Genomic DNA, 24,464 nt, shown 5'->3' on the forward strand with positions numbered 1-24,464 from the left:
AATCACTATATTTTTGTCTGCTTGCTTTGTAATAAATAAAGAGCTAGATGATTATAGCCCTTGTTTAATAAAGTCTCCATAAGGCAGGTGCATTATTTTGACTCCTGTATACAAATGAACTAGTTTAGTATGTCATACCAAATTTTCCTTTTCATATGAGAGAGCTAGAGAGAGATATTTTTAACTTGTTAACTTTTATGTAAGATAACTGGGTGAGGTTTTTTTAATCTAATTTCTATCAGTTTGTTTTCTTAGTTCTGAAATATTGCATAGTACAATGAAGAATTTGATGTTCATCTTATTCTATTTATTAAGATGACAGGTGCCATAAAACTAAATAAAGACCTGATATTTCAAACAGTTTAAACACACAATTATATGTGCACAATGTGTCCCTAATTTATGTCTGCAATTATTTATCACAATTAGATGTCTCCACATATTTGTACCAAACTGCGTGCAATAATGACTAGCTTGCAGAGATTGCCTGTGCAGATTTGGCATGCGGTAGCATACACTTGCCAGTGTAACTTGTTTGGCTCTCACAAGATGACAATAAGTATATATTGACATATGATCCTAAAAGTATGGTCTTAATATTGATCACACAAGTCAGCAATATTTCTTAAAGCCCATAATTAACAATGCAAGTGCATCCTGGTTCAGCCTGATTACTATAGGAGCCACATATTTTTAATGTTCTCTCTCTAGTTTATACAGTATACTATTTGTTAACAATCATTTTTTTTAAATGAAGCAGTGGAATAATTCATTATAGTCATCCTTGAATCTCTCTCCCCCCACCCCCCTTTGTCACCCTAAAACAGATGTAGCACAAAGTGAAATTATCTTACAGTTCTCTGATTTGCAGTCTGTAGAATGTGTAAATTATGTGGTAATAATATATTAAGTCCTGAAGAATTTTCATGGTGGTTCATCTATATGAGAGCTGATTTATGAGGCAATACAAACCCAGTCTTGTGCAGCCAGATCTAACCTGAAAAATATAGAAAGAAAAAATACTGAACACACTGAGAGTTGATAATATATATAAAAAAAGAAAAAATCTCAAAGACCTAGTTTTTATTTTTCCTAGGCAACAAAAAGCTTTCCTTCCTTGTCTGTTTTTCTGAGGGGACACACACACACACACACACACACACAAAAAACCCCAAATACCACCACCCCCGCCACACACAATGCATGTTACTTACAGAATTATGCAGAGTAATAAATAGAATGCACCACAACCACAGTACAATATTGATGCTTTTTTCTGAGGATTATATCACATGCAAGTAAACAGCTTTGGCCAAATGTTCCCCCACCACTTCTACAAACAACTGAACCCAGTGTGTGTTGGGCCAACTCTGCAGCATATTCTCCATCTCCTGCAAAAGGCCTCTTTGAATGTTTGGGGGAACTGGGCTCTGAGCAAATAGTGGGCCTGGGAAATTGCAGAGCTTCTACCCCAACTTTACTCTGAATTAGTAATCCTTCCAAGTCTAATAAATAAATAATAATAATATAATATTCAGATGTTCTTTATTATTAATTATTAGATTTATTGGCAAATGACAGAAAATGTTGATTACATTGTACACACACAAACCAACAAAACATATTCTATTTATAATAAAATTTTACAGATAGGTACATGAAGAAAATGCTACTTGAAAACTGACGTTTGATATTTATTTTGGATATTTTGATATACGATGTTGACAATTTGTGTTTTAATCATTATAAAGCTTTAACTCTTTGAATCTCAGGGCCTACTATCATTAAATAATTATTGTCTGACCCAGTGCCCCATAATTTCCCATGACTGAACATTTAAATAGATAAAAATGAAAAAAATGCTTAAAAATAAACATTGGTATTAAATCTCATAATTGTATACTATAAAAGAAAATTAATTTGGCCAAGCCTGATTGTTATTTCTATTGCCTTTGCCTGGGATTTGGGGATTGTTGCATATGGCGGTTCAATGACAAGGCAGAACACAGCTTTTAGCAAGCAAATGGCTGGTCTGCTACAGGCTTCTCTCTGTCAGCTTTCCACCTTTCCCCTTTATTCTTTCTCTCCCCCTGCGCATTACATTCTCCAACAGATAAAAGGAATACACTGGCTTTGTTTAACATTCTTATTTACCAGTTTCTATCTACCACATTCCTTGCTCTCGGGCCTTGAGCCCAGTCCTGGGAGGCTTCCCATGGTTCATGTCATCTGGGCGAGATTCCAAGGTTGATGCCCTTGAAAGGAGCTGTGTGTGCACAGGTCCAGCACAACACTCCGGGTGTGCCCTGAATGTTGCCAAGCGCATAAACCTTGTATGAATCCTACAATTGCACGTTGGTTTCTCTTGTTGTTTGACTGTGGCACATAATAGCTTAGTCTTCTGAGGGCTGTCATACCTTGGTCTGTCATGACTCTGGTTGCTGGGCTCGGTGCAGGGGTGTCCAGTGGCATGTGTTATACAGGAGGTTAGACGAAATGATCTTCTGGCTTTGAACTATATGTTGCAATAGATCTTAGGGATCCCACTCAAGAATCAAAGCCTAACTGCACTATACAAACAAACAAGAAAAGGCAGTCACTTTACTGGAGTGCTTACAAACTAGGTTTATGACTTGACACAACATATGGATGAAACAGACAAAGGGGGTAACAAGAAGTTGGGAGAAGGAGGTAACAAAACGTTAGTGGGAGCAATTTCTTTTATCTTTCTCCACGATGAAGCATACTCAAATGCAAAAGTTCAGTATGGTACATTAAATATAAAAGTCAATACTTTATTGAGGATTTAGTTCCTTTATTGATAAGATATCAGATAACGAGGCTCATTCTACTAATCAAAGATAGATCAGCACAATACAAACCGGTAATGTATTATCTGATCTGGCGAACAGGCTTAAAGCAGTTACATCTTCACTCTTCCCACATTATGAGCTCAGTTCTGCCCATATTTATATTCCCCTTCTTTACAAGAGATAGAAAATTCTAAAGATTCTATAACCTTTTTCTTATTTAGGTTTTATACATATTTTTCAGAGTATAGACATCTGTTCCAATCCTCTCTGGCACACTGCACCAGCCATACCGAACACACAGTTCATATTTGTTAAGCCTCAAGAGAACATATGTATTGTTTCTGAGAGATTCAACTTAGATAAACGGTATATAACCTCTTTCCTTAACTACTAGCAACTTTCCACAATACAGCTTAGCATGAGTACAAAGCATTCTAGGAGTATAGTATATAGCCTAAATACAAAGAATTTTGGTATTATATGATATTGACTAACTTAAAATGGATTATTTTCTCATATTATCATAAGTAAATAAAATGCAAATTGCATCACATAGTTTTAGAAACAATTGCTAAAATACATCTCAATCAGCAAGCATTATTTATGGGCAAACTACACAGTCAGATGATCTTAAATAACTCTCCTTGAAGTCCATGATAATTGTATTTACAGAGCTGAGGGCAAAATTTCACCCTTACAAGTTTTGAAACACCTTTCAAAAGTATTTAATTGAGTAAATGAAGGTAGGATCCAAGATAATCTATTACTTTTTATTCTTCTCCTGAGTTTTCACAGCTACTTGTAATATACTGCTTAGAGCAAATATTGCAGGTTGTTTCTTTGCTGAGAAAAGTCAAATGAAATGACCATATTTTATCTTTTTATACGGCTTTTGAAGCTTCTTTTTGAACAGCAGATCAATCCATTTACCCATCGTAGCTGTATGAAAGTCACAAATTTGTCTGAGTAAAACTTCTGGTACTATGTGGTAATTCTGAATATGCAGAATACTATCATTTGCAACATTTAACGTCAAAGAAATTAATAGACATTTTAACACCAGAAAGATTAACAGCAGTACAATGGCTAGATCTTCAGCTGTGGCCAAGGAGCAGTCAGCACTGTTGGAAGGTGTATGGGATGGGTACAAAGGAGACTTTAAACCACTTTTTCACTCCCCAAATCCTGAGTTTGCTCCCTGTCAGCCTTCTCTAATTTTTGCCAGATGCTTATGACCTCAAGGAGGTTTTATAGAGGCTGGTGTTCACAAGGGTACAGGGCCAGCCCTCACACGCTAACCACAGGAAAGTTGATGGTATGGAAGTTGCTACAGAGATTACTCCCTCTGATACGGATTCACTCTAGTTAGAGGGAGTGTAGCGAGGTCAAGACTCACTGGCACAGCGCCTCCTACTGGTCATCTCAGGAATTAGCTCTTTCCAAGTATATTGAGTTTCCTCTGCAGGCTGGTGTCTCACCTGCCACTGGCACGGTGTCCTTCCCAGACCCCGGTGCCCTTTACCTCAGGGGTCTGCCCCAGCAGTACCCCCACACTCTGGGTCTCCCCTGCCAGGGGAACCACCAACCCTCTAAGCCCACCTTGCCTCAGTGGCTACTGCCAGTCATCATCTGCCCCCCTTCCCCTGGGGGGGACTGCAGTCTATAATGGACCCTCATCATTGGCAAGGGGGCAGGACCTGCTGCCTTTGCCTATCCCCATGCTGCCCCTCTGCAGCTCCAGTACCTTTCGTAGACCTTCAGCAAGGCCTGCAGCCTAGGGGTTTACCAGGCTGGAGCTCCCCAGCTCCCTTTGCCCTTCTCCAGTACTGCTTTGCTCTGCTTCAGGTACCTTGCTCCCAAGCAGCTAGTCCTTCCCACTCCAGGGCTAGAGCAAGATTCTTACAGCTTCTAGCCCACAGCCTTCTTATCAGGGCCAGCTGGGCCCTGATTGAGCTCGCCACACCGGTGGTCAGCTACTCACTCAGATGCTCTTACTGCTTTTCCCAGCTGCAGTTCTCTCCAGAACTGCTTTTGACCCCAGCCTACTGGAGTGGGGCAGCCACCCCACTACAGTGAGTAAATATGGATTTAGTAGTCTACGTTTTTCACTGGCTATTTTTGAAAATCTTAGCCCAGTGGTTTTCAACCTGTGGTCCCAGTAGGTCTTAGATTTCAAATGGAGTCCACACTTCCATTTGATATTTTTTAGCTATTCACAAATGAAAAAAAGGTTGAAAACCACTGTCCTAACCTAAACATCTTTATGGCAATAAATGATAAATACCTCTTCATTTGAATTTCTATTCAATAGATAAAGATCAATCAGCAAGGGTATTAAGAAGGAGTGAGAATGGATACATTATGTCTGATGTCAAAAGCCTGCTGGGTAAGTGAGAAGAAGTGAGAGATGTGGCATGAGCAAAAAGGAAGAGACTGATGTTTGGCTGATTTACCTGACATCATAGTCCTAATGCTACCCATTTCCAGGCACCAAAATGACATTCTGGCAAAGCAGTAACACAATAATGAGGAGGTGGGAGGATCTGCCATATTTCTACTCCTTAACAATGAGACTTCAGCCTCTAGAGCCCTTCCCTGCTGCAATGAAAGACCCCAGCAGTGGGAAAAGACTGCAGGAGTGGCTGGATGAGATTCTGTGGCCTGTGATGTGCAGGAGGGCAGATTAGATGATCCTGATGGTGACTCTGGCCTTAAAGTAAAGAAGACTCCGGCAGTTGGGAAAGGCTCTGCCAGCTTCCCACTGCTGGAGCCATTCCCCTGGCACAGGTAAAGGCTCTGGCAAGAGGAAGACAGCAGGGAAAGGCTGAGCCTCCCCCCTGCAAGGTTTTTTTCTCAGTGCAGTGAAAAGCCCTGGGAGCAGGGACCTGCTGAATTCATCTTGCTGTTTCCCCTCTAAGCCTTTTACTGACATGTGTAGCTACACGCCACAATAGAGGCACAGATGGGTTTTTACTGCAGCATGTAGCTACACGTATACTACACACTGCCTCCAGTGGCAGGTACTATTAGAGGTAGCCTTATTCTAACTTATAATCATCAGTAACTTAATTTGGAAAAATATGTCTAAGGCATGGAAACAGGGTGTAGCATAGGTGTGCAGTAAATTATTATTTTATTTGTACCCCAGTAGTGTTAGAGGCTCCATCAGAGATTGGGGTTCCATTATACTACACACATGACATAAGTAAGAATCAATTCCTGCCCTGAAGAATGTCTAAATTCACATGACAACAAAGGGGAAGGGGGCGGTTCAGAGAAGTAAAGAGAAGTGAAATGATTTGCTTACAGTCACACAGAAGGTCAGTGTCAGCTTTCCTTTCTCTTCCCCAGTGCTCCGTCCAGAAGGGCCTGCTGCCTCTTGAGTAGGGGTAGCTTTTGTACCTTGCTTTGGATTTGTTTTCCTCTACTTCTTGAGCTATTCTCAGTTATGTAACTAAATATCTCATTAGCATTTAAAATTCAAGCTCCACCTGAGGCCAGGATAAAGACGTGATAAAAATAAATGCAACAAAGCATGTCATGTGGGATAAGGCAATGGGAAGTCACCCATACATTTCTCTTATATCTTTGGGGGCTATCAGAGCTCAACCTCACAGACTATAAAATCAGTGCTCCCAGGTCAGCAGTGACAGTAAATCTTGAATCTAGAGCTGAGGCTTGACATGACAGGCATGCATGTAAATAATAATGAGAAAGCTAGTGTATGACAAATTACCCAGAGAATTTAAATGATAATCCCTCTACTAAATGTAAGCAATAGAAGCATTTATTACCTAGGAAATGAAAAGGTGAAAAAGCATACAGGCACTGGATGGCTCAGGGGACTGGAAATGGGACACAGAGCTTTTTACTTGTATGTCACTGGTCTGAAGTTGGCCAGGTGACCACTGAATAGCTGTTTGCTGGCTAGGGTGAGTTGTGTTACCTGTCAGCTCTGTATTCTTGAACAAGGGCGCAGTATCCAGCCTGTCTGACTCACAAAGGGCACCCTTGCCCCCCGTCTCTGCTTGAACCAAAACCAATCAGAAGAAAGACTTACAAAAAACAATGAAAAGACAGTGGGGGACACACCCAAACCCCTCCAGAAAAAGGAGACAGGATTAAGGCAACTCCCCTCACCTCATTTGCATTGAAGATGGGTGTCATAAATATAAAGGGAAGGGTAAACCCCTTTGAAATACCTCCTGGCCAGGGGAAAGCTCCTCTCACCTGTAAAGGGTTAAGAAGCTAAAGGTAACCTCGCTGGCACCTGACCAAAATGACCAATGAGGAGACAAGATACTTTCAAAAGCTGGGAGGAGGGAGAGGAACAAAGGGTCTGTCTGTAGTCGTCTTGGCCAGGGACAGAACAGGAATGGAGTCTTAGAACTTTTAGTAAGTAATCTAGCTAGGTATGTGTTAGATTATGATTTCTTTAAATGGCTGAGAAAAGAATTGTGCTGAATAGAATAACTATTTCTGACTGTGTATCTTTTTTGTAACTTAAGGTTTTGCCTAGAGGGGTTCTCTATGTTTTTGAATCTAATTACCCTGTAAGATATCTACCATCCTGATTTTACAGGGGGGATTTCTTTATTTCTATTTACTTCTATTTTTTATTAAAAGTCTTCTTGTAAAACACTGAATGCTTTTTCATTGTTCTCAGATCCAAGGGTTTGGGTCTGTGGTCACCTATGCAAATTGGTGAGGCTTTTTATCCAACATTTCCCAGGAAAGGGGGGGTGCAAGTGTTGGGAGGATTGTTCATTGTTCTTAAGATCCAAGGGTCTGGATCTGTAGTCGCCTAAGCAAATTGGTGAGGCTTTTTACCAAACCTTGTCCAGGAAGTGGGGTGCAAGGTTTTGGGAAGTATTTTGGGGGGAAGGACGCGTCCAAACAGCTCTTCTCCAGTAACGAGTATTAGTTTGGTGGTGGTAGCGGCCATTCCAAGGATAACGGGGGTAATATTTTGTACCTTGGGGAAGTTTTGACCTAAGCTGGTAAAGATAAGCTTAGGAGGTTTTTCATGCAGGTCCCCACATCTGTACCCTAGAGTTCAGAGTGGGGGAGGAACCTTGACAATGGGACAGGGAGGCATCTCCATTAGCATACAGAATGGAGAACAGATATTCCAAGGCAAGAACCACACTGAATTTTGGGACCAGAAAAGCAGGGGAGCACTGCATGATGGGGGATCTCTGCTCCAGATGCTAGTGAACCATGCCTGCACACATCCAACTCAGTAGTTATCAGACCAATTCTAGTAATAAATCCTTTATTGGAATCCAAAACACTGAAGCTGCCTAATTGCATTGTGGGCTCCCTCAAAGGAATACTGCTCATACCCAGAAATGATCAGTTCCTATTGTCTAGCCTGAACAAAACAACTTTGGTATATTCCCTTGAGCCATCAGTTTACCCATAAACAAATCTAGTGTTCTCCCTGGAACCACTGTTGTTTCCCTACAAAAACCCCTACTCATGCTCAAGTAAGTGCTCTGATTGCTGAATCCAAAATCTGCATCCGTTCCATTGGGACATCATCTTCTCCTGACTGATCGTGTTGGGGCTCTGCCTGTCTCCAGTACTCCAGACCCTCAGCTACCACCACCACCTGGAGCCCCGACCAGTTCAAGCTTCACAGAATGGTGAGAACCCAACTCTCTCTCTCTCTCTCTGTTTTGTTTTTTTTTTTCTACTCTAGATATAGCTTTCTAACCCTGACTTGTGTGATCAGGTATAGTTTTCTAAACCTGACTTTTGTAATCAACTTTAAGCTAGATTTAATATTGTAACTGTTTTGTTTGTTTGGCTCTCCTTGTATGGTTATTATGTAGTAATAAGTAACTTTTATGGTTAAGCTGGTTGCTTCCCTCCCCCTCTCCTTTTCTCTCTCTTTTGTGTTTTTGGCTTCCCCCTTTGCTCTTCAGCAACTCTTCTCTTACCTAAGCTAAGGATCCCTGTAGAGCCCAAAAATCCTGTGGGGTTTGCTCATCAAGTGGGTTACTACCAGAACAATTGTAACGTGAAAGTGGGATAGGGATGTGCTGAACCTGTGGCATAGGAGGGTGACAGCTTGGAAGTGCTGCTCGACCCAGCCTGCTGAGTCCAGAGACATATAAGGGGTTAGCTTGGGAGTGCTGATTGACCCGATCTGCTCAGACATGCTCTGTTAATATGTGTGCCTGTGTTCGTCTGATTCTGGGGTTGGAGGAGCCCAGTCCTGGGAAACCTAGATCCTGCAGGATAGCTCCATTGGGAGGGAACTTGCAGAAGGGTGTAGTAGAGCTATATATGAAAACACAAGGGACACAAGCAATACATGGATAGAATTACAGAAACCCCTCTCCCCCAGAAGAGTAACCCTAATAAATGAGCGTACCGCAAAGTAATGGGCAAATCTGGTAACAAATTGGTGGAGAACATGGGGAACACGTGACCCTAATCACGTAGTAATTGTTGAATAGTTGTTGCAGAGTAGGCAAACTAAGGCACAGACATGAGCAAACTGTCTCTTCCTTTTTCAGACTAAGCTCCTTTAGCGAGGTCCCTCTCTCATAGAAAATTTGGTAACATCCTGTAACTTTTAGGTTAAGAATCATGCTTGGAATAACTAGCACCATGCAATAAGGAGTTAAGAGTTGTGCCATAAAAGTAAAGATTTTAGAGCAATATTGTGACTGCAAGAAAGAGCTTTTGGTAGGGATCATTAGTGAGATAAGGGAAGTAGAGATGGCTGAAAAAAACCCTTGGTTGCTCACTTGATACAGGAGAAAACTAACAGGTTGGAGAGATGGGTAATGAAGAAGGGGAAATGCCCCTGGGAAATGGGGTGCTTTAAGGGTGAGAATCCCGTGATTGAAGCGAGTCTGAGCTTTGAACAATATTGCACAACCATTAAGCCACATGGTAGCGCAAAGGATGTGGCTGCCCCCTGGGCATTATTTTATGCATGTCTGGACATGGTTGAAATGGTAAAGGGAAGGCAGGAACTAGAGCTGGAGAAAAATAAGTTACAACAGCGTCTGAACAAATGTGAGAGAGATGGGCGTGAATTTATAGCAGAAAAGCTAAAAATGGTGACTGTACTTAGAAATATACAAGAGGAGAGAGACAAGGCCAGCAGGAATGCAGAACAGTATAGGAAAGAGTTAACACATACAACAATTTTGTTAGAAGAAGCGAGAGCAGCAACTCACTTCCTGGCAGATGAAAATAAGGCAGCCAAAATAGCAGCAGGCCATCAGGAGTGCGAGGCAGAGATTAGTAAATGCCGTGCCCAATTTAGCACCCATAAGGGGATAGTAGCAACTGTAAGATTGAGAGAGGATTATGATTTGAAGCCTCCTGGGAAAGTAGAGATACCTCCTGATGCTGGCCCCAAAAACCCATTCAACTCTGATTGGCCACACATGCATAATGTTGTCCCTGTTTCCACAAGGGAGGTTAAACACATAGTTGCAGGAGCCGATCTTCCCACAATGGAGCTGGCCACAGACATAGAAAGATGCTCTCCTACTCAAGCCAAGGCTATTGCTGAGAGACTGGGGCCACTGAACCATGACACCACCACAGAATGGCTGACTCGTGTTTGGCAAATGTACTCCTCTGCTGACTGAATGAATGTAACCGCATTGGCTCAGTTATGTGCTTCTCCTTGTGATGCAGATGCTCTGGACATAGGCATAGGTTCTTGGGAGTGGAATGCCGATGGCCCAAGGGAATGGATGATAAGTGTTCTTAAAATATTACTGCCTGCTTTTTCCCTTAAGAAACTATATATTATGGAAGAGCAGAAACCAGCAGAGGCCCGAGAAGCTTACCTAATTTGAAAGAAGATGCTGGCAGCTCTCTCTGATTCATTACCCCAGACAGAAAAGATTGGGATTATCACTTCCCATTATAGGGTCCTGAATTAGTACAGAGCATTTATGCTGGACTAAATTCTCAGACAAAAATGACCATGGGGGCTGTGTATGTAGAACACGTAACATGGAATGAACTAGGGGAAAAAATCAGTCAGGGGATTTGCTGTGAGAAACTGGCATCTTAAAAAGACAAATCAGCAAAAAGACTACCTCAGAGCCCCTGCAGGCTATCACATTTGCGAACAATGGTCTTTACTCTGCCGCTCACCCTCCTAATTCTAATCCCCCTACCTTCCAGAATCCTAGGCAGCACTGATCTAAGGAGATTCTTAGGAACATAATTTAGAAGGAGCTGGTGAACTTAGGGGAAGATATGGGAAAATATGATCACCATCCCCTCAGCATCCTGATTAATGCTTTGTCTCAGGTTATGCGGAGAACAGAGTTAATGGAGGGAGCCCCTGCTTGGCCTACTGCCCCCGTATAGAGTGCGTCCCCCATGCCCACTCCCAGTCAAAACCAGATCCCTGCTCCCTCTCCTGAGTGGAGGCGCCTGAGGGAGTCTGCTGATCAGTAGGGGTGCTGGGATCCCTGCGGGGCTACCCAGCTGATTGCAAGACTTCAGTGCGATGTATGGGGGGAGACCCACTGTGAGGGCTACAGTGGGGAACCCATGGATGTTAGCCCAATTGCTAGTGGACACCGGCATTAGTAAACATTTTAAATCCCCAGTGGATCTCCAGATGGAGACCCACCACTAAACTGGTTCAGCTTAGCAGATATGGGGGAGAAATCCATGAAGCTCCGGTCTGTCAGGATGTTCCCTTGCAAACTGAGAGATATAGGTACAAGTAGTATGCTGTGCTCATGAGGGAAATGAGAAAGGAATCATAGGTGTTCCTTTCCTCTGAACATTTCAGCTAACTGTGGATCTAGCTAATAGTGATCTAGCTAGTATGGAAGTTAGAAGGGGGGGAGGGGCCTGCTGAGATCTCTGCTGTGCATCATTTTGCTGCTATAAAGGCACCCACAGCCAACCTAAGCTCCGTTAGTGATCCATGGGTACAAGAATTTCCCAGGGTATGTGTCATAAATATAAAGGGAAGGGTAAACCCCTTTGAAATCCCTCCTGGCCAGGGGAAAGCTCCTCTCACCTGTAAAGGGTTAAGAAGCTAAAGGTAACCTCGCTGGCACCTGACCAAAATGACCAATGAGGAGACAAGATACTTTCAAAAGCTGGGAGGAGGGAGAGAAACAAAGGGTCTGTGTCTGTCTGTAGTCGTCTTGGCCAGGGACAGAACAGGAATGGAGTCTTAGAACTTTTAGTAAGTAATCTAGCTAGGTATGTGTTAGATTATGATTTCTTTAATTGGCTGAGAAAAGAATTGTGCTGAATAGAATAACTATTTCTGTCTGTGTATCTTTTTTGTAACTTAAGGTTTTGCCTAGAGGGGTTCTCTATGTTTTTGAATCTAATTACCCTGTAAGATATCTACCATCCTGATTTTACAGGGGGGATTTCTTTATTTCTATTTACTTCTATTTTTTATTAAAAGTCTTCTTGTAAAACACTGAATGCTTTTTCATTGTTCTCAGATCCAAGGGTTTGGGTCTGTGGTCACCTATGCAAATTGGTGAGGCTTTTTATCCAACATTTCCCAGGAAAGGGGGGGTGCAAGTGTTGGGAGGATTGTTCATTGTTCTTAAGATCCAAGGGTCTGGGTCTGTAGTCACCTAGGCAAATTGGTGAGGCTTTTTACCAAACCTTGTCCAGGAAGTGGGGTGCAAGGTTTTGGGAAGTATTTTGGGGGGAAGGACGCGTCCAAACAGCTCTTCCCCAGTAACCAGTATTAGTTTGGTGGTGGTAGCGGCCAGTCCAAGGATAACGGATGTAATATTTTGTACCTTGGGGAAGTTTTGACCTAAGCTGGTAAAGATAAGCTTAGGAGGTTTTTCATGCAGGTCCCCACATCTGTACCCTAGAGTTCAGAGTGGGGGAGGAACCTTGACAGTATGGACTAAAAATAAGGCAAAGTGTGCAAAAATAGATGCTGAAGTTTTGATTGAGGGAAAAGATTCCTTTCCTCAAAGGCAATATAAATACCTAGCTGCAGCAGAGGAAGGCATTAAAAATACTTTAGACTGTCTCTTGGAACAAAGGGTACTCATGCCTATGGAAAGTATCTGCAATTCACCAGTATGGCCAGTCCTTAAGGCGGACGGGGTCACTTACAGAATGACAATAGACGTCCATGCATTAAATGCAGCCACCCCTGCAGCAGCCCCCATAGTAGCTAAATACAATTAAATCGTACCAGCAGTAGCAGCTGGCTCAAAACAGTTCTCTGTGATTGATTTGGCTAATGCTTTCATGGCTATACTGTGCTGGTGCACCTCACAAGGCTTTATGGAAATATGCTTTTGAAGGTATATATGATATAACTGGAATATGTTTATGCTACATATGCCATGTAATATATCTCTGTAAATCTTATGATCTACTGAATCTATTCATCCTATTTGTGTGTATGTATCATGTTTGTATTAGAAGTTATGAATATTGACTGTGTAATTGTTTGATTTTTAAGTAGCCTTAGTAAAGCATTTGGTCAGTTTCTTGAGAAAGGAATGTGTAAATTAAGTGCCCAATCAAGAAGCACTTAATGGACAATGGATCTTGGAAGGCTCCAATTCACATAAGAAGCCTACATGAGGACGTTCAAGGTAGCATGTGAACCATGACTGCTACCTGTAAGTTCTGAGTCATGCATGGACATGTGACTTGCCCACGTGACTCCAAAACTCCATCTTAAAGCTGGAATTCTAAACAGGGAGAGGTAGGGGTATGCACCCACAAGAGAAAGTCTATTTAAACCCCTGGGAGACCCCTCCATTTTGTCTTCAGCTGGCTCAAGAGAGAGCCTCTCCACCCCCAAGGATACCTGAAAGAAACTGGAACAAAGGACAGAAACTACAGGGGGTGTGAGTGATTGCTGGACCCAGACTAGAAGGAGACTAGTCTGTAAAAGAAAGCTTACTGGAACTCCTCTGAGGATGAGGTTTTTTCTGTATTCTGTTTTCTTACTGCATTAAGCATAGACTTGCAGGGTTTATTTTACTTGGTAATTCACTTTGTTCTGTCTGTTACTACTTGGAACCACTTAAATCCTACTTTCTGTATTTAATAAAATCACTTTTTACGTATTAATTAACCCAGAGTATGTATTAATACTTGGGGGACGGTGGCAAACAGCTGTGCATATCTTTCTATCAGTGTTATAAGGGGGTGAACAATTTATGAGTTTACCCTGTATAAGCTTTATACAGGGTGTCATAAATATAAAGGGAAGGGTAAACCCCTTTAAAATCCCTCCTGGCCAGAGGAAAAATCCTCTCACATGTAAAGGGTTAAGAAGATAAAGGTAACCTCGCTGGCACCTGATCAAAATGACCAATGAGGAGACAAGATACTTTCAAAAGCTGGGAGGAGGGAGAGAAACAAAGGGTCTGTGTCTGTCTGTATGCTGCTTTTGCTGGGGATAGAACAGGAATGGAGTCTTAGAACTTTAGTAAGTAATCTAGCTAGGTATGTGTTAGATTATGATTTCTTTAAATGGCTGAGAAAAGAACTGTGCTGAATAGAATGACTATTCCTGTCTGTGTGTCTTTTTTGTAACTTAAGGTTTTGCCTAGAGGGATTCTCTATGTTTTGAATCTAATTACCCTGTAAGGTATCTACCATCCTGATTTTACAGAGGTGATTCCTTTACTTCTATTAAAAGTCTTCTTGTAAGAAAACTGAATGTTTTTTCATTGTTCTAAGATCCAAGGGTTTGGGTCTGTGGTCACCTATGCAAATTGGTGAGGATTTTTACCAAACCTTTCCCAGGAAGTGGGGTGCAAGGGTTGGGAGGATTTTTGGGGGAAAGACATGTCCAAACTACGTTTCCCAGTAAACCCAGTTAAAGTTTGGTGGTGGCAGTGGATCCAGGGGCAAAGGATAAAATTAATTTGTACCTTGGGGAAGTTTTAACCTAAGCTGGTGAAAGTAAGCTTAGTAGGTTTTCATGCGGGTCCCCACATCTGTACCCTAGAGTTCAGAGTGGGGAAGGAACCTTGACACTGTGTATATCTTTCTATCAGTGTTATAGAGGGCAAACAATTTATGAGTTTACCCTGTATAAGCTTTATACAGGGTAAAATGGATTTATTTTGGGGTTTGGATCCCATTGAGAGTTGAGCATCTGAGTGTTAAAGATTGGAACACTTCTTAAGCTGCTTTCAGTTTAAGCCTACAGCTGTTAGGGGATGTGGTTCAGACCTGGGTCTGGGATTTCAGCAGGCTAGCGGGTCTGGCTCAAACCAGGTAGGGCACTTAAGTCCCGACCTGGGAGGGCAAGGAAAGCAGGGACAGAAGTAGTCTTGGCACATCAGTTGGCAGCCCCCAGGGGGTTTCTGTGATCCAATCCATCACACTCTCCATCCTTCATCCTTCAAACTTGGTATAAGTGTGCTTTTATGTATAGGGGACAACAATATTCCTTCAGCCAGACTCCCCAAGGTTTCCATTCTTCCCCTAGTATTTGTCATGCCCACGTCACTAAAATGTGGAACCATTTGCACCCTGACCACCACTCACACGTAATTTCATATGTGGATGACATTTTAATACATATCCCCACTTTGAAAATGAACAGGGAAATCACCAGGGAGATGTTACCTATACTGCAGGAAACTGGATTTAAGGTAAATAGAGAAAAGGCTCAGTTAGTACAGCAACAAGTGAGATACCTGGGTGGGTGTCTTGGGGAGGATAGCCGGACTCCTGATCAACAAAGGGTAGAAACAATAGGCAAGCTACCTGCTCCCACTGACATGCACTCCCTACTAGCTTTCTTGGGAACTTTTCTCCAGAGAGCTCATTGAAATGTTCTCTGACAAAGCCAAGCCTCTGTACCACGGATTGTCAACCATTGGCATGTGGCCCATCAGGGAAATCCACTGGCGGGCTGGGATGGTTTGTTTACCTGCAGTGTCTGCAGGTTCAGCAATCGCAGCTCCCACTGGCTGCGGTTTGCTGTTCCAGGCCAATGGGGGCTGCGGGAAGTGACGTGGGCCAAGGGATGTGCTAGCTGCCACTTCCCGCAGCCCCATTGGCCCGTGTCATACATATAAAGGGAAGGGTAAACCCCTTTGAAATCCCTCCTGGCCAGGGGAAAGCTCCTCTCACCTGTAAAGGGTTAAGAAGCTAAAGGTAACCTCGCTGGCACCTGACCAAAATGACCAATGAGGAGACAAGATACTTTCAAAAGCTGGGAGGAGGGAGAAAAACAAAGGGTCTCTGTCTGTCTATATGCTGCTTTTGCTGGGGATAGACCAGGAATGGAGTCTTAGAACTTTTAGTAAGTAATCTAGCTAGGTATGTGTTAGATTATGATTTCTTTAAATGGCTGAGAAAAGAATTGTGCTGAATAGAATAACTATTTCTGTCTGTGTGTCTTTTTTGTAACTTAAGGTTTTGCCTAGAGGGATTCTCTGTGTTTTGAATCTAATTACCCTGTAAGGTATCTACCATCCTGATTTTACAGAGGTGATTTCTGTTTACTTCTATTTCTATTAAAAGTCTTCTTGTAAGAAAACTGAATGCTTTTTCATTGTTCTCAGATCCAAGGGTTTGGGTCTGTGGTCACCTATGCAAATTGGTGAGGCTTTTTATCCAACATTTCCCAGGAAAGGGGGGGGGGGGTGCAAGTGTTCGGAGGATTGTTCATTGTTCTTAAGATCCAAGGGTCTGGGTCTGTATTCACCTAGGCAAATTGATGAGACTTTTTACCAAACCTTGTCCAGGAAGTGGGGTGCAGGGTTTTGGGAAGTATTTTGGGGGGAAAGATGTTTCCAAACAGCTCTTCCCCAGTAACCAGTATTTGTTTGGTGGTGGTAGCAGCCAATCCAAGGACAAAGGGTGGAATATTTTGTATCTTGGAGAAGTTTTGACCTAAGCTGGTAAAGAGAAGCTTAGGAGGTTTTTCATGCAGGTCCCCACATCTGTATCCTAGCGTTCAGAGTGGGGAAGGAACCTTGACAGACTGGAACGGTGAACCACGGCCAGTGGGAGCTGCAATCAGCCAAACCTGCGGATGCTGAAGGTAAACAAACTATCCCAGCCCACCAGCAGATTTCCCTGATGGGCCATGTGCCAAAGGTTTCCAATCCCTGCTCTGTACCAATGATTAAAGAAAAACAGGATTTGGGAATGGAGACCAGACCTGCAGACTGCCCTGGCCACCTTAAACAAGCTTTGGCTAGTGCTCCTGCCCTGGTTTGTCCTGACTCTGCCCTGCCCTTTGTGATCATAAATGATCTGGAGGATGGTGTGGATTGCACTCTCAGCAAATTTGCAGATGATACTAAACTGGGAGGAGTGGTAGATACGCTGGAGGGGAGGGATAGGAAACAGAAAGACTTAGACAAATTGGAGGATTGGGCCAAAAGAAATCTGATGAGGTTCAATAAGGATAAGTGCAGGGTCCTGCACTTAGGACGGAAGAACCCAATGCACAGCTACAGACTAGGGACCGAATGGCTAGGCAGCAGTTCTGCGGAAAAGGAACTAGGGGTGACAGTGGACGAGAAGCTGGATATGAATCAGCAGTGTGCCCTTGTTGCCAAGAAGGCCAATGGCATTTTGGGATGTATAAGTAGGGGCACAGCCAGCAGATCGAGGGACGTGATCGTCCCCCTCTATTCGACATTGGTGAGGCCTCATCTGGAGTACTGTGTCCAGTTTTGGGCCCCACACTTCAAGAAGGATGTGGATAAATTGGAGAGAGTCCAGCGAAGGGCAACAAAAATGATTAGGGGACTGGAACACATGAGTTATGAGGAGAGGCTGAGGGAGCTGGGATTGTTTAGCCTGCAGAAGAGAAGAATGAGGGGGGATTTGATAGCTGCTTTCAACTACCTGAAAGGGGGTTCCAAAGAGGATGGCTCTAGACTGTTCTCAATGGTAGCAGATGACAGAACGAGGAGTAATGGTCTCAAGTTGCAGTGGGGGAGGTTTAGATTGGATATTAGGAAAAACTTTTTCACTAAGAGGGTGGTGAAACACTGGAATGCGTTACCTAGGGAGGTGGTAGAATCTCCTTCCTTAGAAGTTTTTAAGGTCAGGCTTGACAAAGCCCTGGCTGGGATGATTTAACTGGGAATTGGTCCTGCTTTGAGCAGGGGGTTGGACTAGATGACCTTCTGGGGTCCCTTCCAACCCTGATATTCTATGATTCTACGATTCAGTTGGCCTCTTCGGAGACAAGCATCAGAGCTACTCTTAACAAAAGGCATTGCAACAAGCTCAGAGTCATTGCATATGGCTTCAGACTCTAGGATCAAATAGAGCAAACTTTATCTCCTTTGAAAAAGACTGTCTTGCGTTGGTCTGGAGCTTCACGAATTGGGAATGTATTATTGGAGGGTCAGAGATCATTGTTCAGAATGTGCATTCCCCACTCAAGTACATCATATTGGGGAAAATACAGGACAGCCAGGTCTCTAACCCCCGCATTGTTCAATGGGCCCTCAGCCTAGAAAACCAAAGAATCAAGTTTAAAAAAGAGCAAGCCATTTTGCCAGCCCCGTATGGGCTAATTATAGAAGGAAATCTGGTAACAGTTGGTTATATCAGTCCAGTACTGACATTATAGAAAACTGCCTTAATTGTCATTAACTGTTAACAGTATGGGCAAAGGTTTCAGAGAAGTAGATGTGTTAGTCTGTAGCAGTAAAAACAATGAGGAGTCTGTGGCACCTTAGAGACTAACAAATTTATTTGAGCATAAGTTTTCATGGGTTATAATCCACTTCATCAGATGCATGGAGTGGAAAATACAGTAAGCAGGTATAAATATACAGCACATGAAAAGATGGGAGTTGCCTTACCAAGTGTTGGGGAGGGAGGAGTCAGTGCTAATGAGACCAATTCAATTATTGTGGATGTGGCCCATTCCCAACAGTTGACAAGAAGAGGTAAATATCAACAGAGAGAAAATTACTTTTTGTAGTGCTAACTGAGCCAATTCAATCAAGGTGGATGTGACCCATTCCCAGCAGCTGACAAGAGGGTATGAGTATCAACAGAAGGAAATTATTTTTTGTAGGGACCCAGCCACTCCCAGTTTTTATTCAGGCCTAATTTGATGGTGTCAAGTTTGCAAATAAATTACAGTTCTGCAGTTTCTTGTTGAAGTCTGTTTCAGAAGTTTTTTTTGTTGAAGAATGGTGACTTTTAAGTCTGTTATTGAGTGTTCAGGGACATTGAAGTGCTCTCCTACTGGTTTTTGAATATTACAATTCTTGATGTTTGATTTGTGTCCATTTATTCTTTTGCATAGATACTGTCTGGTCTGGCCAACGTACATGGCAGAGGGGCATTGCTAGCACATGATGGCATATATCACATTGGTAGATGTGCAGGTGATGTGGCTGATGTGGTTGGGTCCTATGATGGTGTCCCTTGAATAGATATGCAAACAGAGTTGGCAATGGGGTTTGTTGCAGGGGTTGGTTCCTTGAAAACTGAATTACTTGTACATCCCTAGAGGTTATCCTTACATATCACAGTTGAAGCATTCTGAATGAGTGGTATAGGACAACTTGTATTATTGCCCAGGCTCTACCTGTTCTATGCACTGCAGACAACAGTTTCCAAGGCCATCAATCCAGTGCCTTACACAGTTTTTTGATGAGAGACAGGAACCAAGAAAGAAGGAGCACAACATTCATGGTATAAGAACCCAAATAGAATATAATTTTGTAATAAGTTCACTTCAAAAAGAGACGGGGGCGGGGAGAGAGAGAGAGAGAAAATACTGCCTCAAAACCAAAATTGTGGGTCTGAAAAATCCTGCACTTTGTTTTCTGTTTAACATATTCCTCAGATTTTATATTGTTATTAGTTCTATGGAGTATAAAAGGCAGCCATACAACCTGAAGTCTCAACAACTAAAAGCAGTCAGAGATCCCAGTAACAAGGTACATAAAATATTATCATTTTTGAGGTAACCAGGATTTGAATGAACTCTCCTCTGATAGCTAATTGAGGAGGAGGAGAGACTTCATGAGCAAACTGTATTTACATGAACACACCTATTCTGCCAAGATATCTAGCATGTAGAGCTATGTTGCTCAAAGTGATTAGCTTTAGTTGGTGTTGGGTTATAAATCACTTTAGAGATAGTGAAATGCAGGGATAGTGAAATGTTGTTATCAATGTTGTTGTCTTTATTGACAGGTTTCAGAGTAACAGCCGTGTTAGTCTGTATTCACAAAAAGAAAAGGAGTACTTGTGGCACCTTAGAGACTAACCAATTTATTTGAGCATGAGCTTTCGTGAGCTACAGCTCACTTCATCGGATGCATACCGTGGAAACTGCAGCAGACTTTATATACACACAGAGAATATGAAACAATACCTCCTCCCACCCCACTGTCCTGCTGGTAATAGCTTATCTAAAGTGATCATCAAGTTGGGTATATTGTATGCATAAAGGGGAGAAGAACTGTGCTTAGCCTGTCCCTAATGAAGAGGTCACACTCAGCTAAAAGGACTTCGTTAAGCCAGGGGCTTGAATGCCACACCCCTGTGAAAGTAAAAGGAGTGGGGACAGGTTTCCCAGCCAGGAAGTGTGGACTCTCCCTAAGGGTCCCCGGTCTGGTTTAGCCTGTTCCTTCCCCACTGTTCAAAGATAGAGCTAAATAGGCTTCATTATGAGCCTTTTGTTATTTTAAGTACTCAGTAAGAGCTGAAATCATTTGTGCTGGGGCAATGTTTCTGCCCAGCCTGCTGAGGGCTAAAAATCTCTAAGAAACAGACCTACAGAGGTCACAGCAGAGAAGCAGGTGGGTGGCAGCAGAAGGTAACTGATAGGTGACTGGCAAAAGTGGCAAGCAGTTTGCTGGCGGGAGCAGCTGCTGGGGCAGACAGATGGTGAGGAACACCAGCTGGCAGGGCGGCCAGGTGGCAAGGAACAACGGCTGGTGGAGAGGCCAGCAAAAAGGAGCCACAACTGATGGGGCGCCCAACGGAGAGGAGCTATAGTTGATGAGCAAGTGTTCAGATGGCAGAGCAACCAAGGTGCCTTCTTCCCTGGTGTGACAGGCTTGGGCCCTTTGGGGTGTCACCTGATGTGCTGGGATGCCACTGAGTCAGCCTATTCTGCCAGCCTGTATCCCCTTTATCTGGCTTTGCTGGGTTAGGGTCTCCAGCCTCTTCCAGCCAAGCACACAAGCAGGGCCACACCCAGCTGCACAGAAAGTCAGAGATCTGCTTTGAAAAGATTCAGCCTTAGGGGTTTGCCCCAACATTCAGGTGTTCTCTCCCTGTATGGGGTACAAAGCTTTTATGAAATTCACCACCTCCCTCAATGTGGAGGGAGATATGCACAACTCCTCCCTGCCCCCCCCCCCAGTTAGTAATTACATAAACTGGGTTATATTATAAACAAGAAATAAGTTTATCAACTACAAAAAGGTGAATTTTAAATGAATATAAGAGATAACAGACAGAACAAAGCAGATTACTGACCAAATAAAACAAAATACGCAAGCTAAGCTCAAAATACTCAAAATACATAAAAAACATGTTACAAAATGTAAATTCTCACCCTAAATGTTATTTTAGGCAGGTTGCAAAGTTTCTGTGGTTCAGAGTTCCAGTTATATTCCTTTTCAGACTGGACCCCTATCTCAGTCTAAACTCCTCACTTGTCTTCCCTTCAAGTGGCTTTAGCAGTCTTTCTTCTTGGGCAGACAGGCCATGGAGAGGAGGAGTCCCGTTTGCCTTCCTCCCCACCCTTAAATAGGATTTACATAAGGTGCAAATCCTTTCCCAAACTTGACCCCCCCTTCCCTTCCAGTGAAAAGTTGCAAGAAGTCCTAGGTAATGTTTAGTATCAGGGGACAAGACCACCTGAGTCTGTAGTATCACAGTGTCCATGAGTCAGTGGCAGTATGAAGCAGCCGCAGGAAGGCCAAGCCTTTTCACAGTCCCTTGTCCTTGCTGATGGGTCATCAGCCCTGTCTGACTTTTCCATTGTTGTACCTGAACTGTTAGCAGTGGGCATCACCCAAAGTAGCATAGTTGAAATATAGATACATAGTCAATATTCCTAACTTCAGATACAGAAATGATACAGGCATAGAAATTGGATAATCACATTCAGTAAATCCTAACCTTTCCAATGATATCTTACAAGACCCATCTTGCATAAAGTACATCTCAGTTATGTCTTATTCATATCATAAGCATATTTTCATAAAGAATATGGAGTGAAACTTCATACCCGGGTGGGAGGTGAACTCACACAGATACACCTCTGAACCCTGGGTCCTCAATGAACAAGAACAACCATAAATGGGGTATGGTGAGGGAGAAGGTGGGGTCACAGTAAAGGAACTGTTGGTTGTAGAACTCTAGAACAAGAGCCAGAAGACTCTGTCCCACGCACTCTGGGATGGGTGTCCTGCTCACAGTTTTATGTTTATGAATCCTGCTTGTGTCATTTTCCCTAATTAATGTCAACTGACTTCTCGTCTTTCATTAAAAGTTTCTTTTCTACACTCAGACTCTGTGCTTGCGAGTGGGGAAGTATTGCCTCTCTGAGGGGCCAAGGGGTGGTTTGCAATTTCCCCAAGTTTCTGGGTGGGGGCTCGAGCTGGTTCTGTGTTGTATTATTGAAAAGGAACCCCTAGATATTGAACGCAGCCCTGGTTGCTGCCGGCTCCACCTGGCAGAAAGGTTAGATCAATAACATAAAATGTTCCAGTGTTAAATGTTAGAAGAGGCCTTCATACCTGGTGCTTACAGAAACTGTATGTATTTGTATTTTTTAAAAATCAGATAAAATAGGTAACTTTTGCCATATTAGCTCTCATATTTGGATACTTTCTACATATTTTCAATGTATATATCTAACAGTTGACTAAAATCCCATATTCAGTCACAGAACCATAGAAATATAGGGCTGGAAGAGTCCCTGAGAGGTCATCTAGTCCAGCCCCCTGTGCTGAGGCAGAACCAAATAAACTTAGATCATCCCCAACAGATGTTTGTCCAACCTGTTCTTTAAAGCCTCTAATGATGCGGATTGTACACCTTTCATTTGGAAGCCTATTTCAGAATTTAGCTACCTTAATAGTTAGAAAGTTTTTACTAATATCTAACCTAAATCTCCCTTGCTGCAGATTAAGCCCATTACTTCTTCTCCTACCTTCAGTAGATACAAAGAACGATTGATTCCCATCCTCTTTATAACAGCCCTTAATGTATTTGAAGGTTATTATCAAGTCCCTCTCAGTCCTCTTTTCTCAAGACTAGACATGCCCAGTTTTTTAAACCTTTTCTCATAGTCAAGTTTTCAGAATATTTTATAATGATTGTTGCTCTCCTCTGGACTCTCTTCAATTTGTCCAGTTCTTTCCTGCAGTGTGGCACCCAGAACTGGACACGGTATTCCAGCTGAGGCTTCACCAGTGCTGAGTAGAACAGGAAAATTGCCTCGTGTCTTACACATGACTCTCCCATTAATACACCCCAGAATTATATTAGCCTTCTTCACAACTGCATCATACTGTTGACTCATATTCAGCTTGTGATCCACTAGAACCCTGATCCATTTTAGGAGTAATACCACTCAGCCAGTTATTCCCCATTTTATAGGGATTCATTTGATTTTTTCCTTCCTAAGCGTAGCACTTTGCACTTATCTTTATTGATTTCAGACTAATTCTCCAGTTATTCAAGGTTGTTTTGAATTCTTCTCCTATCCTCCAAAATGTTTGCATTCCTTCCCAGTTTGGTGTCCTTTGCAACTTTTGTAAGCATACTCTCCACTCCATTGTCAAAGTCACTAATGAAAATATTGAATAGTACTGAACCCAGCACTGCATGTCATAGAATCATAGAATATCAGGGTTGGAAGGGACCTCAGGAGGTCATCTAGTCCAACCCCCTGCTTGAAGCAGGACCAATCCCCATTTTTTTTCCCCCAGATCCCTAAATGGCCCCCTCAAGGATTGAACTCACAACCCTGGGTTTAGCAGGCCAATGCTCAAACCACTGAGCTATCCCTCCCCCTGACACATCCCACTAGATATGACCTCCCAGTTTGACAGTGAAACATTTATAACTATTTTTTAAATATGGTCTTACAATCAGCTGTGCAGCATTCTTATAGTAATTTCATCTAGACCACATTTCCCTAGTTTGCTTATGTTACATTTATAGAGCTAAATTCAGCATGATGAGAGTGGACATTGACAAGTAATGTAACAATACCTGCCTTTTACAAATCATTATTTCAACCATAAACCTCAAAGTGCTTTCCAAGAAGGTAAGTATCACTATCCCCGTTTTAGAGATGGTGAAACTGAGGCACAGGAGAGAAGTGACTTGCTAAAGTTATCCAGCAGGTCAATGGTGGACCTGGGAATAGAGCCCAGGTCTCCCATGTGCTCATCAAGTGCTCTATCCACTAGGCACTCTGCCTAATAATGCATAAATAAATCTAATAAAACACATTAATAAATATTCATTCAATTTATTTATGATATTCTTTACTTTACCTAGGTCATTTTGTTTCAGCACTCTTTCATTATTTCATTTATCACTTCAAGATTTCAGACTTTCATACACTGTTACATATGGAATTTATATCTCAGCTCCAATTAGTGTAATTCACAAAGGGATAAATCAAACTCTCACTGAAACCAATGAAATGTTTCCATTGACTTC

This window comes from Lepidochelys olivacea (genome assembly GCF_965140295.1).
Source record: "Lepidochelys olivacea isolate rLepOli2 genome assembly, chromosome: 4".
Taxonomy (NCBI): Eukaryota; Metazoa; Chordata; order Testudines; family Cheloniidae; genus Lepidochelys; species Lepidochelys olivacea.